Source organism: Juglans regia, chromosome 4 (genome assembly GCF_001411555.2).
Source record: "Juglans regia cultivar Chandler chromosome 4, Walnut 2.0, whole genome shotgun sequence".
NCBI lineage: Eukaryota > Viridiplantae > Streptophyta > Magnoliopsida > Fagales > Juglandaceae > Juglans > Juglans regia.
Window position 1 is genome coordinate 2,862,820 of NC_049904.1, and position 14,791 is coordinate 2,877,610.

The window sequence follows — 14,791 nt, forward strand, 5'->3', positions numbered from 1 at the left end:
AATTCATTTATTCAATGAGCAGTTTGTGAATACAAAATTATGATCGATCATTAAGCGATTCAACTTGTATGGAGTTCGGCTCTATTCATATAAGCTTGTATAAACTCAAATAACTTTGTATTTATTATTCATTATTTTTATATTTATAATGAGAGGAGTTAAAACATTTAAAAACATTGGAGGAAAACATATTCCTGATACGCTTAGATGATCAACTACATTTGGGTAATGAGATGATCTTAGATGTTCTGTGAATAGTAGTGAAAAATGATATAAAAATAATAATAAAATATTGAATAATAGTAAATAATAGTGAAAAATAATGATAAAATATTGAATAGTAGTAGAGTGATCTTGAAATCACTCCACAAACACAAACCTGTTACTCAAATCAAAGTTTGTTAGCCAAAATTTGTAGATAAAGTTATAAAATAAAATATAAATAACCCATTTTTAATTGTTTAAACGAAGCAACTCGCAAATAAACTCGAACTTGCTTGAATATTAAATGAGTTGTTTGCAAATATATATAAAATCTAACTCGATGATAGATCAAACTCAATTTGCATTTGAATATTATAAATTAAATGATCGAACGAGTCTTGACTAGCTACTCACTGTTCGCTCCAAATCGACTCGTTTACACTTCTAATTCATCTTATTGTCCTAATTGGTTTTTTCGTTATTTACTCTTTTAGCCTCCTTACCTCTTAACAGTTTTAAGAATTTCTGAAACACATTTCTAATATTCCCGCACGTTTCGAAGGTCGATCGACGAACAGTTTTAAGAATTTCTGAAACACATTTCTAAAATTAACTTAAAAAAAAAAAAAAAAAATCTTCAATCGACCAAACGAGGCCGAAGTAGTGATATATGATCTCTACCCTTTTCTCAGCTTTCTGATGAACTCCGAAAGAAATATTGTATGCTCATCTGCAAAACTTAACAGTATCATAGATACCATATATATATATATATATCGGAAAAAGTACGTAGTACTCATGAAAGTCGATCTACTATATATATATCGATCCCTTCTCTTGCTATTCCAGATTTGACATCAGAATCTATATATCCACACAACCGACCTCCATCGATCCCTATATAAAAAGGGAAATCTCGTATTGATCAAATGGTTCCAAGTTAACTTTGAACATCTTTAGCCTAAAATAGCAGGTGACATCTCGTCCACATGATAAGATGTTTATCGAATTGAAGTAAAATATATAACTCAGAAAAGCGAGCAACTGGCGGAACTATTTGTTTCCAGATTCCAGAAATCTTGTCAGGCCAGCTGCATACGTAGAAAACAGTAGCATCGTAACTAATATTCCTGGCCACTAACTTAGCGTTCGGACCCCTCAATCCTTTTCCGGCATTGCTTTTGAACATAAAAAAGGGCTTTACATGAGTACTTTGTTTTTCTCCACCATCCACTAATCATTAATATTTCGTCACTCTACTATTTCATGATAAATGGCCAACCAAAGGTATTTTAATCTTTCTATATATAGTAGTTTTTCCTTGATCTGTTTTTTTCATAAAAAAGGGTTCGCTTTACATCCAAATACACCTGTTTGGTGTCTTGAGCAAAGGTTCTAAATACAAAGCCAACTCCGCGACTCTCTCTCTCTCTCTCTCTCTCTCTCTCTCTCTCTCTCTCTCTCTCTCTCTCTATATATATATGTGTGTGTGCGGCGCGCGGGGCATGTGCATCAGTGCATGTGTTAGATCTACATGCGAAGAAGTTTAATTTACACGCCAGCATGACTTAATATAGTATGTTAGATAATTTTATATTAAAACATTATTAAAAAGAGGTTTACAATCTAATGTAAAACATTAAACCACGTCATTGTAAAAAATTTTTTTGTGTCAGATTGGTGCATATATATGTAATTCTATAGTTAAAAGAGATTTCAAATAGTGAAGTCTCGGAAGAAGATAGTAAATTTGTCAACAGAAGTAAAAGAATATTGAATTTGGATGCTTAGATAACTGTTGCAATTACAACAAAACAATAGCAGTATCAAGAAAGTTACAAGAACGACAAAGTCGATGTAATGAATTAAAAGATTATATATGTAAAATTAAACAGCTCCGGTCATGACGTGACTTGGCTGATCTGCTGTACTCTCTCTTTCATGTTTGTTCTCGATCTTTCACTTGTATGTAAGGTTACATAAGCTAATACCTTAAAGTCTAACATATGTACGTCACAAAAAACAAAAGCAAAAACCAAAAAGGCAAAATAAAAGTGTAACGGAGAAAATTAATTGCAAAAACATTACGTACTAACCCGAGGAATAAAACGATAAAATTGAAAATTAGAGGAATAAAAAGGGCGTAAAACTCAAGAAATTGACTACGTGCTTAATCCAAATATTTGCATGGATATATATATATATATATATATTATATAACATATATTCTACGTTAAGAATTATACAGACTGTTAACGTCGTGTTTAATATGTTTTTGCTGAACATTAAGGACACAATAGTTTTTAGTTAGTTAATGGGGGAAAAGATGATTTGAAATCGCCATTTCTGCAGTGCATTAATCACCGATCGAGGACTTATTAAGTGGCTGATTTTCATCCTCCGGGTGACTTTCCCGAGGTGGAGGAAGATGGTAAAGGGTTTTGATCTGAAATGGAGGAATTCATGATGTTGCACCCATCTCTCCTTCTCTCTACTCCCATGGAGCGACTGATCGATTGAAATCATGGCGGCCTACGTAGAAGAAACATTTCTCATTCTCTTCATTCCACCTTGCATCAATAGGAATTAGCACAACTTCATTTTCCCAGAAAAGAAAAAGATCAAGATCACCAAACAGCCAGTTGCCTGCACTTTTCCTTCTCATAAATCGACCAATATCGTTCATGAGAGCCAGCAGGTTCACGACGATTTAACTGGGGCACTTCGATCGAGGACATACAAGAAGTATGGGACCCTAGACATTCTTCAACCAAGATCATGTTGCATGCAATCTTCATCTTCCACCAATTCTGGGCAACTGAGGAATTTCATGAATTCATTTTATTCCATCAAGAAGAAAATCGTACTAATATTCCATCAGATCTTTAGAAATTATTCCAAAAACAAAAAGACGAATTAAGTTGATACGAATCTTGTTGGTCGTGGGTTTTGTGTGTGGGTGGCAATGCATGTAAACGAAGACCATCCATGCATGCAGACGAAAGGGGTCTGCTTAGTGCGCAAGCAGCTTAATTTTGAAGCCCAGCTTTTCATAGAATATACAATGATCTATAAAAACCTTGAAAGAGATGCGTGAACGTACGCCACTGAAAATATTCAGCCTTTAATCATCAGTACAAACTTCCAATCAATTATCTGGTGAATGAAATATATCATATATATAACTCCGTGAACCCAGATGCCAAGAATTGAAATCCTAGCAGCCGTACTCCCCAAACACATTCAGAAAAATCGAAAGAAAAACAAACAAAGATAACATTCAAAAGAAATTCACTACAAGAAAACTGTTTATTTGCGATCAGTTAATTCTAGCGAAATGACTATTTGCAACTAAAATTGGTTACAAATAGTCTTTTGGTTGCAATAAATTAATTACAAAAATCTATTTTTCTTGTAGTGATATTAGACTTTTATGCATGAATTTTGCTACTCATCATCCTCACACATCATACATTACGCATATTTTTATTTTTTTTATGAGCTTTGCTATTCATTATCCCCACACACCACATAACATACTTTTTTTTTTAATTTTTTTTTGGGTTTTATTCTTACTAAACTAATTGAATTATTCTACTCATCATCTATATACCACACATTTGTTAAGAGAAAAAAAATTAAAAATTAAAAAATTATGTGTAGTGTGTAGTGTGAGGATGATGAGTAAAATTTTTCTTTTTTTCTTTTATATAAATAAGAGATTACTCGTGGAGATGGAAACTTTGTATTTGAATCTACAAAAGCTTTGTGAGATCTTAAACTAATTGTAATGTCTTTCTTTTATATAGTAATTACAGATATGGCCATAGTCTAAGCACTCTTAGTAATTTTTTCTTAGAGAAAAGATCTATTTATAAGGTCTATTTTTTTCATGCTCAGCACACTGCTGATGCTTTTAGTTAAAGAGTCAAAGACCATAGTTTGATTGATCGATCCACTTCGCCAACAAATCTCGTATTTAGTTTATTTCTATTCTTGTCAACTTGTAATTGGTTGAATATAATCAACAACTTTAATTGGCATAAATAGGTACAAATTATTTATTTATCCCCTTTAGGTGTTTTCGGTTCTGTTTCAAAATTTTCCAATTGTCTTTCTTAAAATCTTCCACTTTAGTATGAAGGAAATGCATGAAAAAAAATTATATTCATCATCCTCACACACCTGCATGCACACACCATACTTATTTTTATTTTTTTCTTTTATTCTTCTTAAACTAATTGAATTCTTCTACTCATCATCTATAGTACACCACATATTTCGTAAGAGAAAAAAAAAGTATGGTGTGTGATGTCCTGTGGGGATGATGAGTATAATTTTTCATATATATATATATTTATGATAATCAAAGCTTTGGATTTTTCTATATAGCACCTAAACCATAGGAACTCACCATTCCATTGAACTGCAACATGAAAAGTGATCACGAACTTATCAGAAGCAAATCAATCTTAGGATACTTAATTAAAAGGAACATCACGACAATGGTTAATTTGTATACGAGAGAGAACAACTGTTTGGTTCGAGAGCTAGCAGTACTCAATCTCACATAGGATTTTCTCTCGTTCTCACTAGAATGTTTGAAGGAAATATGAAGACATGCGGGCCTCAAGTATGGAAAATCGTGTATATATATCCTATATATATAGCATATTAATTATGTTTACTCGACAATTTCACCCTTTGGTGCTTGGCAATTTTATGACAGACAAGTTAAAACTACTTGAAACTTGGGTATTCGATCTTATGCGGTTTGCTAAGTTACTGTTTAAAAAACATGCTGTTTTCTTGAAATGATTAACATATCAATGAGTAGAGAACTAACAAGTTTAGAGACAAGCATCTGTAAGAAACTGAAGGTCTGTATGGATAAAAACAGAGGAGGCCAACTTGCCTTATTCCTTTTGCTATATTCATTTAAATAGTACAACTTTACAAGAGTTAAACATGGTAACATAGTAACGTACAAAACATAAATTAAATATGTCAATATACAAGATGGAAAGTATGACAAAATAGCAAGATACACGTGAAAGAGAAAATCAAGGAATTAAGGTTATGATGCACGCTGATTCTGGAGGAGATTAATTGCAAGAGCAGTTTTGGAAGGTTGTGATTCACGCTGAGTCTGGAGAAGATTGGCTGCAGAAGCACTTTTGGAAGGTTGAGGAATACTTGGTCTAACACCCCCCCTCAAAGTGATGGGGAGCAAAATCACCATTAGTTTGGACCTTAAGAAAGTGAATCTCGGAAATGTTTGACCCTTGGTGAATAGATTTGCAACCTGATCTTGTGTAGAGATGTGTTTCACTTGAATGTCTTTGTTTAGGACTTTTTCTCTGATGAAGTGATAGTCTACCTCAATATGTTTGGTCCGAGCATGAAATACTGGATTAGATGCCAAGGCAATAGCTCCAATGTTGTCACACCAGATTGATGGAGTTGAAGGTAGAAGCAGTCCTAGTTCTTTCATGAGCATTCGGATCCAGTATATGTCAGCAGTAGCAATGGCCAAACTTCGATACTCTGCTTCTGTGCTACTCTTGGAGACTATTGGTTGTTTCTTTGCTGTCCATGTGATGAGGTTTTGTCCTAGAAAGATGCCATAGCCTGTTGTGCTTCTACGGTCATCGGGATTGCCCGCCCAATCGGAGTCACAATAAGTTTGTAACTTTATATCACCAGAGTAAAATAAAGGCCATAATCAATACTACCCTTAAGGTAGCGAAGCACATGCTTAACAGCAATCCAATGGGGCTCACGGGGATTGTGCATGAATTGGCACAATTGACTGACAGCATATGCAATGTCAGGGCGCGAGATGGTACAGTATTGAAGAGCCCCAACTACACGATGGTATTCAGTAGGGTCAGACAATAATTCACCATCTTCAGTTGAGAGTTTCAGACCTGAGGTTGTTGGACAGCTAAGTGGCTTAGCACCCACCATTTTGGTGCTTTCCAGTAAATCAGTTATGTATCGAGCTTGACGAAGGTGAAGTCCATGTTGGTCATGGCAAGCCTGTACACCTAGAAAAAAGCTCAGCTCACCCAGGTCTTTAACAAGAAAAGAATCCTTAAGAGATGAGACAAATGAGTCAATCGCAGACTTACTAGAACCAGTGACCAATATGTCATCAACGTATACCAAGACATACAATTTTACAGAACCAGTAGCATAGATAAAAAGGGAGTAACCAGCAGTGGATTCAATGAATCCATACTCCAATAGCGATTGTGAAAGGCGTCGAAACCAAGCACGCGGTGCTTGTTTGAGGCCGCACAAAGATTTATGCAATCGGCAAACATAGTCAGGATGATTTTCATCAACAAACCCTTGAGGTTGTTCCATGAAAACCTCTTCATCTAATTACCCATGTAAAAATGCATTTGAAATGTCTAATTGGCATATATTCCAATTGAGAGAAACTGCTAAAGCAAGGATCATACGCACGGTTGTGTATTTCACTACCGGTGAAAAAGTCTCAGCATAATCAACTCCATATTTTTTATCAAACCCTTTTGCAATTAAACGCGCTTTATAACGCTCGACATTGCCGTCAGAGAACCTTTTTATCTTAAACACCCATTTATTTTGAACAATATGCTTACTTGGTGGGCAAGGACAGAGGGACCATGTCCCATTTACCATCAATGCGTCAAATTCATTCCCCATCGCAGCACGCCATTCTGGAGAAGAAACGGCTTGTGTGTAGGTGGAAGGCTCATTACTGGTGATGACTGTGGAGAGTACCTGCAGGGGATGGCGGTTTGAGTAGAAGACGTTAAAATCAGGGAAGACTCTGGGTTTGGAGTTGCCAGTCATCGATTGGGTTGTTATTCGGTGTGGGTCATTTGCTTGGTTGTTGGAGTTGGTTGTTTGAGTTGGTTGGTGGATTGAAATCGGTAGTGTGGGGATTTCAGTTGCAGATGTGAGGGCAGAGGGAATCGATGGTGTGGAAATTTCAATGGCAGATTGAGGGTTCGGTAGAGTGGGCGGACTGCTAATTTCTTGGGAAGTGGCAATATTTGGGTTGTCAATTGTTGGAGAGTGCGGAAATGGGACCGATTCGGTTTCAGGGATGGTTGATGGTTGGGGAAGAGGGAGGGGTTCGGTTGTAGATGTTGGAGAAGAATTAGAAAAGGTAGAGAGGGGAAGAAATGAAGTAGAAGGAGATATACCTGGGGGAAGTGTACTCGGCGAGGCAAGCGAAGAGAGGACTCCACGTTTTGCAGGGAAAAATTGTTCATTGAAAATGACACTACGCGACACATATACACGGCCGGTGCAATAGTCAAGACATTGATAGCCTCGTTGTTGACTAGCATAGCCGATAAAGATGCATTCCTTACTCCGAAAAGATAATTTGTGAGATTGATATGGTCTGAGTAAAGGAAAACATGCTGATCCAAAAATTTTTAGATGTGAATATTTGGGAACTTTTTGATGAAGAATGTGAAAAGGCGTTAAATTTTGTAGCACTTTGGTTGGGAGTCGATTTATGAGATAAATGGATGTTAGGAAAGCATCGGACCAATATGTATTCGGTAGGTGGGACCGCGCTAGAAGAGTTAACTCGGTTTCAACAATATGACGATGTTTTCGCTCAGCGATCCCATTTTGTTGAGAGGTATGGGGGCACGTTAATCGGTAAAAAATGCCATGCTCTTGTAAAAAAGATTTGAAAATGATGGAGAGAAATTCTCCACCATTATCAGTTTGTAATTGTTAGATTTTACGAGAGAAAACATTTTCAACTAGAGCCTTAAATTGTTTAAAAATTGCGAAAACCTCATTTTTAAAGTTAATGGGATATAACCAAGTAAAACGAGAAAAATCATCAATAAAAAGAACATAATATTTTGATCCACCAACCGAATACACATGAGATGTCCATACATCTGAATGAATAAGTTCTAAAGGGTGATTGGTTTGACGAGTTGAGCTACTAAAGGGTAATTGTTTAGATTTCCCTAAAGGGCATGATGAACAAAACTCTTCTTTATTGGATGTAGACACATTTAAATATTTGGAATGAATCAATTTATTTAAAACAACTTGAGATGGATGGCCTAGACGATCATGCCATGTGGCAAGAGTTGTGGACATGCCGAGTCTTGCCGCAAAGCAGGAAATTTTATTTGAACAAGATTTATTGTCTACAATTGGATAGAGTCCGTTCTTAACTTGCCCTTGGAGTAGAAGTCGCCCCGTGTTGTTCTCCTTCACAGAAAAATCATTTCCAGTTAATATAAAATAACAATCATTATCCAAACAAAAACGGTTAATAGAGATTAAATTTGAGGATGCATTTGGACAATGAAGAACATTAGAGAGAGTGAAATTTGAATGATTTGTGGTGAGAGATGTGGTACCCATATTTTTTATCACCAAACCTGAGCCATTTCCAACCGTGATTGTTTCTTCTCCTTCATAGGGTTGCGAGTCGGTGAGATTTGCCGTATTACTAGTAATATGAGCATTAGCCCCACTGTCTGCATACCACACCTGTTGAGCATAAAAGGTATTACCTTCAACAGCCATAGCAGCTAGATCTGATGGTGGGTGGCGACCTTGATAGGAGAAATCAAACCGATGGTAACAGTCAAGTGCCGTGTGACCCTTTTTACCACAAATTTGACAAATGGGACGATTATCAAGGGATGGAGATGCATCAGTCTTATTGTTTGAAGAGGCCGAATGGGTAAGTGGACGATTCGAGTGTATATGGGAACGAGATTGGGATGAAAAACCAGGCCCTTTTGTTTTCTTTAGGAATGTATTTTTGGACTGGGTTGCTACAAATGCAAAACTGGTCTCCGAAGGGACTGAGGGGTTTGAAGCCTCCATCAACGTCTCAAAGCTCAACAGTTCTATTTGAAAATCGTCCAGGGTGAATTCTTTGTCCCTCGTTGCAAAGGTGAAAGCAGTGACAAAGGGCATGAATTGTGGCTTGAGTTCGCTCAAGAGATATGTGATGAGGTCTTGCTCATCCACGGGTTTGCCGGCAGCAGACAATTGATCAGAGAAGAGCTTAGCCTCTTCAATGTACGAGAGACAGGATCGGTTGCCTTGTGAAATGGTTTGAGTTGCCTTTTGAGAAAGGCAATGCGAGAGTGTGAGGTAGAGGAAAAACGAGCTTGAAGAGCGTCCCATACCTGCTTGGAAGTCTCCAGATTGAGGACAGTGGAGACAAGTTTTTCAATGATAGAGGCATAAAGCCAACTGAGTACACTGTTATCTTGTTTAGACCAGTTATTGTACTCATGATTTATGGAGTTATCGGGTAGAGTCTTGGCTGGGGCAGGAGTGGTGCCATCTACTAAACCAACCATGCCGTGACTCTTTAAAAAAAACCAAAAATTGGATTCTCCAGGTGAGGTAATTGGAGCCATCCAATTTCTGAAATTGAGGTGTATTCGATAGGGAAGAGGCCATTGTGGTGCGGAAGTGTGGTTGTAGGATCTTACTTGTTGGGCGTGAGCCTTAGAGGCCTGATACCATGTAAGAAACTGAAGGTCTGTATGGATAAAAACAGAGGAGGCCAACTTGCCTTATTCCTTTTGCTATATTCATTTAAATAGTACAGCTTTACAAGAGTTAAACATGGTAACATAGTAACGTACAAAACAGAAATTAAATATGGCAATATACAAGATGGAAAGTATGACAAAATAGTAAGATACACGTGAAAGAGAAAATCAAGGAATTAAGGTTCTGATTCACGCTGATTCTAGAGGAGATTAATTGCAGGAGCAGTTTTGGAAGGTTGTGATTCACGCTGAGTCTGGAGAGGATTGGTTCAGAAGCACTTTTGGAAGGTTAAGGAATACTTGGTCTAACAACATCATCATTAGTAATATTTAAAAGACTAATCTGAATACCATTATAATAATATAAACCTTTTAATTATGAAGTACATTAGATTAGCAAACATGTACATGAACATATATAAAAAATGTATAACAAGAATAATTAATGGCAGTAATATTTTAACCTTCTAGATCGAGCATTGGCATCCGGCTGATCAAAACACTCCGTTGCCTAAATTATAGTAATTTTGAGTCTAACTTTGTGAACTTTGACCCTACAATATCCGATTAATCAAAATAGGGGATAGTTTTGGAGTTGCTACAGTTACTTCCTATTAAAAAGCATTCTCATCCGGTTCCCTAAATTTTTTCCTAAATTTTAGCTAAAAATAAAACTCCCTATAATTTTATCCTAAATTTTCCTCATCTTCAAAAAATATTCTACATCTCATTTCCTATCATTTATCTATTCTATTAAAATAATATTATTATATTATTTCTTTATTACTTTTTTCTCTCACTTCCATTTCCATTCTTAATCACTATCTCTTTTGTCTTATTCTCTTTTTTTCAAATATCACATTTTATAAATACTTATACGATTTTTTTTTTCTCAGATACAATATTATTTTTCAATTCAACAACGATATTAAAAATAATAATTTTTTTAATATGTGCATTTTCCAACATGATCGTATTTTTTAATATGATTTTGTCCGTATATACTTGAGTAATATTTGATTTGCATTTGTCTAACGATAACATTTTTTTCATTTTCATATAATGGTAATATTTTTTTCAGTTTCTCTAACAATAATACCTATCCGCGTATTGATGATAAAATTTCTTGCAAAATAGTACAACGGTAACATGCTTTGTCATTTCTCCAACAGTAACTTTTTTTTTTCTCAAACGGTAATTTTTTTTGTCTTTTCTCCAACGGTAACACTTTTTGTCTTATATTTAATGGTAATTTTTTCCTCTATAAATACGCATTATGCTTGCATTTAGATTCTCAAAAACTCAAGTCTCATCTCCAACTCCCTTCATCAAATGAATCGTTCTTTCTTTCGCAAATTGCTCACATACTTGTCATCTGATGATGGGTTGGATGTTGTTCTTAATGTTGAGGCTGATGGAGAGTCATCGAGACATCGTGGCAATCATCAACGTCGTAAATTTATTCGGCGTGATCATATTCAAGGGCATGAGCGCCTTTTCCGTCACTATTTCGCAGAAAATCCAGTACATCCCTCCAGTTTATTTCGTAGGAGATTTCGAATGAGTCATTCCCTATTTCTCTGTATTCTAAATGAGGTAGAGACTTATGAGCCCTACTTCGTCCAGAGAAGAGATAATGTCGGAAGAATTGGTTTATCATTTATGCAAAAGATAACCGTAGCACTTAGAATGTTGACGTATGGGGTTACTAGAGATTTTATGGATGAATACATATGTATTGGGGAAAACACCACAATGGAGAGCCTAAAAAAATTCTGCAAGACAATTGTAACTGTTTTTTCAAATGAATATTTGCGGTCACCAAATGCCAATAATATTGCTCTATTTCTTGCGGTTGGTGAACAACAGGGATTCCCAAGAATGCTGGGAAGCATTGATTGCATGCATTGGAAGTAGAAAAAATGTCTCGCTGCTTGGAAATATATGTACTTTGGCCACATCCGTGAATCAACTATTATTTTAGAAGCAGTTGCTTCATATGATCATTGTCTATGACATGCATTGTTTTGTATGTCCGGTTCACATAATAATATTAATGTATTAAAGATATCTTTTATTTTCACAAAACTTGTCCAAGGGCGTGCTCCTGCAGTCAATTACACAATCAATGGTAACAACCACACTATGGGGTACTACCTTGCCGATGGTATTTATCCCAAGTGGTCAACGTTTGTGAAGACGATTCCATCTACCCAAGGGAATAAGAATAAAAACTTTGCTGCAGTACAAGAATCCGCAAGAAAAGATGTCCAGTGTGCCTTTGGGGTACTTAAACAATGATTTGTACTCGTTCGTGGACCTTCCCGATTTGTCAAAGTCAATGAGCTAACAAATATAATGAAAGCATGTGTTATTCTATATAACATAATCATTGAGAACGAGCGTGATAATAGTCAGGGTTCGAACATGGAGTATGATCAAGTTGATGATATTCTAGAACTGTCGCGCAATCCAACAAACGAATTTATCAACTTCATTCAACGCCATCATGAAATTAAAGACAGCTCGGCACATCATCAATTACAAGCAGATTTAATTGAACATTAATGGCATACTTATTCCTAACAATAGAAGAGAAGGTTCTGCTGGAGTCCAACTCTATCTTCTCATTAGTAACGATCATGTATTCCTGCTTTCACAATTTCCATTCAAAAAAACATGTTTTCTTCAAGAACATGCTGATTGTTACTGTAATATTTTTATTATCTGTAATAGTTTAAAGATTTATAATGTCAAGCTGTAATTAAGCAATATCTATCAATGTTAGACTCAAATTCTTAGACCACGTTTTTCTATATTCTCAATAAATACTTGCTAACGTACAAATTATAAAATACAACAAACGTGCCAAAGTCCTTCAAAAAAACCCTCAACATCAGTCTCAACAATCAAACAATTTAGGCTACATTTGTATTTTATGATTGACACATTAGTATGAATACTGAATAAAAAAATAAGTTACAAAAAAAATGTAGCCTCAACTTTCTGATGCATTGTGTCTCACCAATATCTCACTTTGAAGTTGCTGGAAATATACCTGCAGAATGACAGGCAATGTACTCACATCGAGCAACATTATGCGCTCCTCTCTCTCCCACCGGGCAATTTCTAGTTTCTCCGCCTCCAACCTCAGTCTCTCGTCCTCTTGTCTACTTGTATTCTCCTCCATTTCTCAATCATATGCCATCTTCTTGACCTTGAGTGGAAAAAATTCTTTCTCCTGAGCACGTGACTCCTCTAGGAGAGTATACTTACGCTTGCTCAACTCCATAGGCTCATTTGATGCCCTGCCTTGGGCCTTACGTTTTCTTTTTTTAGCTTTTCTTCCCAAATTCGATGACATCATTATTTACCAGATTCTCGGCCTTTGTACCACCAACTGAATCCATAGGTGAATTAGGTGCAACTATTGAGATATGCGAATATGTCGGGGACATCGTCGACCTTCGCTTCATCCTGTCCTTGCAACGCTGATTCCATTTCGGCTAGTCCTTCAATAGCTGCCAACAATGCTCGAACTGAAAGGATTTTTTCTCAAGCGATTGATACATGACATTCGCTTTGTCAAACTTCCAATTCAAGCATAAAATCAAATAATTAACCACCCATTAAAGATAAAGGAAACATAACGCATAAATATCATAATTAAGTGTTGGAAATAATAAAAAAAAATGGATGCTTATACATTCTCTTGCTCAGTCATTCACTTTGATTCAACCATTCAACTTGGGCAAGTTTAGCATAAAATTTGGTCGTCGCCTTTTGAATGGTAGACCACCGTGTATTAAGGACCCAACACTCCGCTCATTTGTACTTTGTTTATACTCATTGAAGTATTGACTAATTTTTTCCTAAAGTTGGGCTTGTTTTTGGTCCATTTCTTGGATGGCATCAACGCTATTATTCAGCCATGCGGAGATAAGTAACTTGTCTTCTTCAGGGGTGAAGTGTGCACCCCTAGTTGATTTTATTTGATAGGGAGACTCTACTTAGGGTGGGGTGGAGAGTCATCCAAAGTCACAGGAGATTATTCACCTTGACCACCATAAATGTGGTCAGTTTTAGGCTCCTGAATCAGGAGGCTGGTGAAGAACATATTTGCATGCTCTTGTAAATCCATCTCTAAAAAGTTGTAAATATAGAAATGAGGTACACATGTTAGACAATTAAGAATAATATTTGCAAGTGATTTTGGTAGCCAGCTCAGGAATCATATGATAACATATGACCACACTTGACACCCTCCCTAGCATGGCTGCAACAACTGGTTGCCACTATTTATTGGTCCTTCGGGTTACTATGCCATGGAGGTGTGCGCCAAAGTGCCACTTCACCATTGTCAGATTTTCTCATCATCACAACTGAGGGTTTAAGACAACTCAAATCCAATAACAGAATCAGTTTGCAAAATAGAAAATAAGAGCATTCACATCCGCGTCCCTAAACACTTGTGTGTTTTAAATGTGGCTCATAATGGTTTATAGAATTTACATCGTGTGTGAGACAGGAGGCTAACATCAAATGGCTGCAAAACCTTACCCAAACTCTAATTGCCTTTTGTGAAAACTATCACAAACTGCAATATGGTCATCCAGGTGAGGATTATCCCGCCATATCGATGGGGCTCCACTAATATTTATGAATTAACCCTCACTAACACCATCATCATAGCCTAATAGTAAACATGCAGCCCTTCCCCCCGTGCCCAAGAAATAATTATTCATAGTACCAAACATTGCAAAAGTCCCAATAAACAGCATGCAAAATGAATAAGAACATAAAAACATAAATTAGAAAGTAACTCATTTAGTCCAAAGTAGGTAATTCAAACCAACAGCAGCTCAGTCCATGGGAACAATAAGCAAAGATACCACCAAATCAATTAATAGCAGGATAATATCAATTTACTCAAACCAACAAACACATGCAACAAACAAGTCTAAACTGTGCATTTCCACAACATTCTACAATGGCAGATTTGGATTTCAATGTGCCCTGAATCATATAAAGAT

General features: G+C 36.3%; 1 pseudogene; it reads left to right on the plus strand.

The window, feature by feature from the left end:
• The first annotated feature begins 11,090 nt into the window (after positions 1 to 11,090).
• Positions 11,091 to 12,326, plus strand: LOC108990699 (annotated as a pseudogene).
• The last annotated feature ends 2,465 nt before the right edge of the window (positions 12,327 to 14,791 follow it).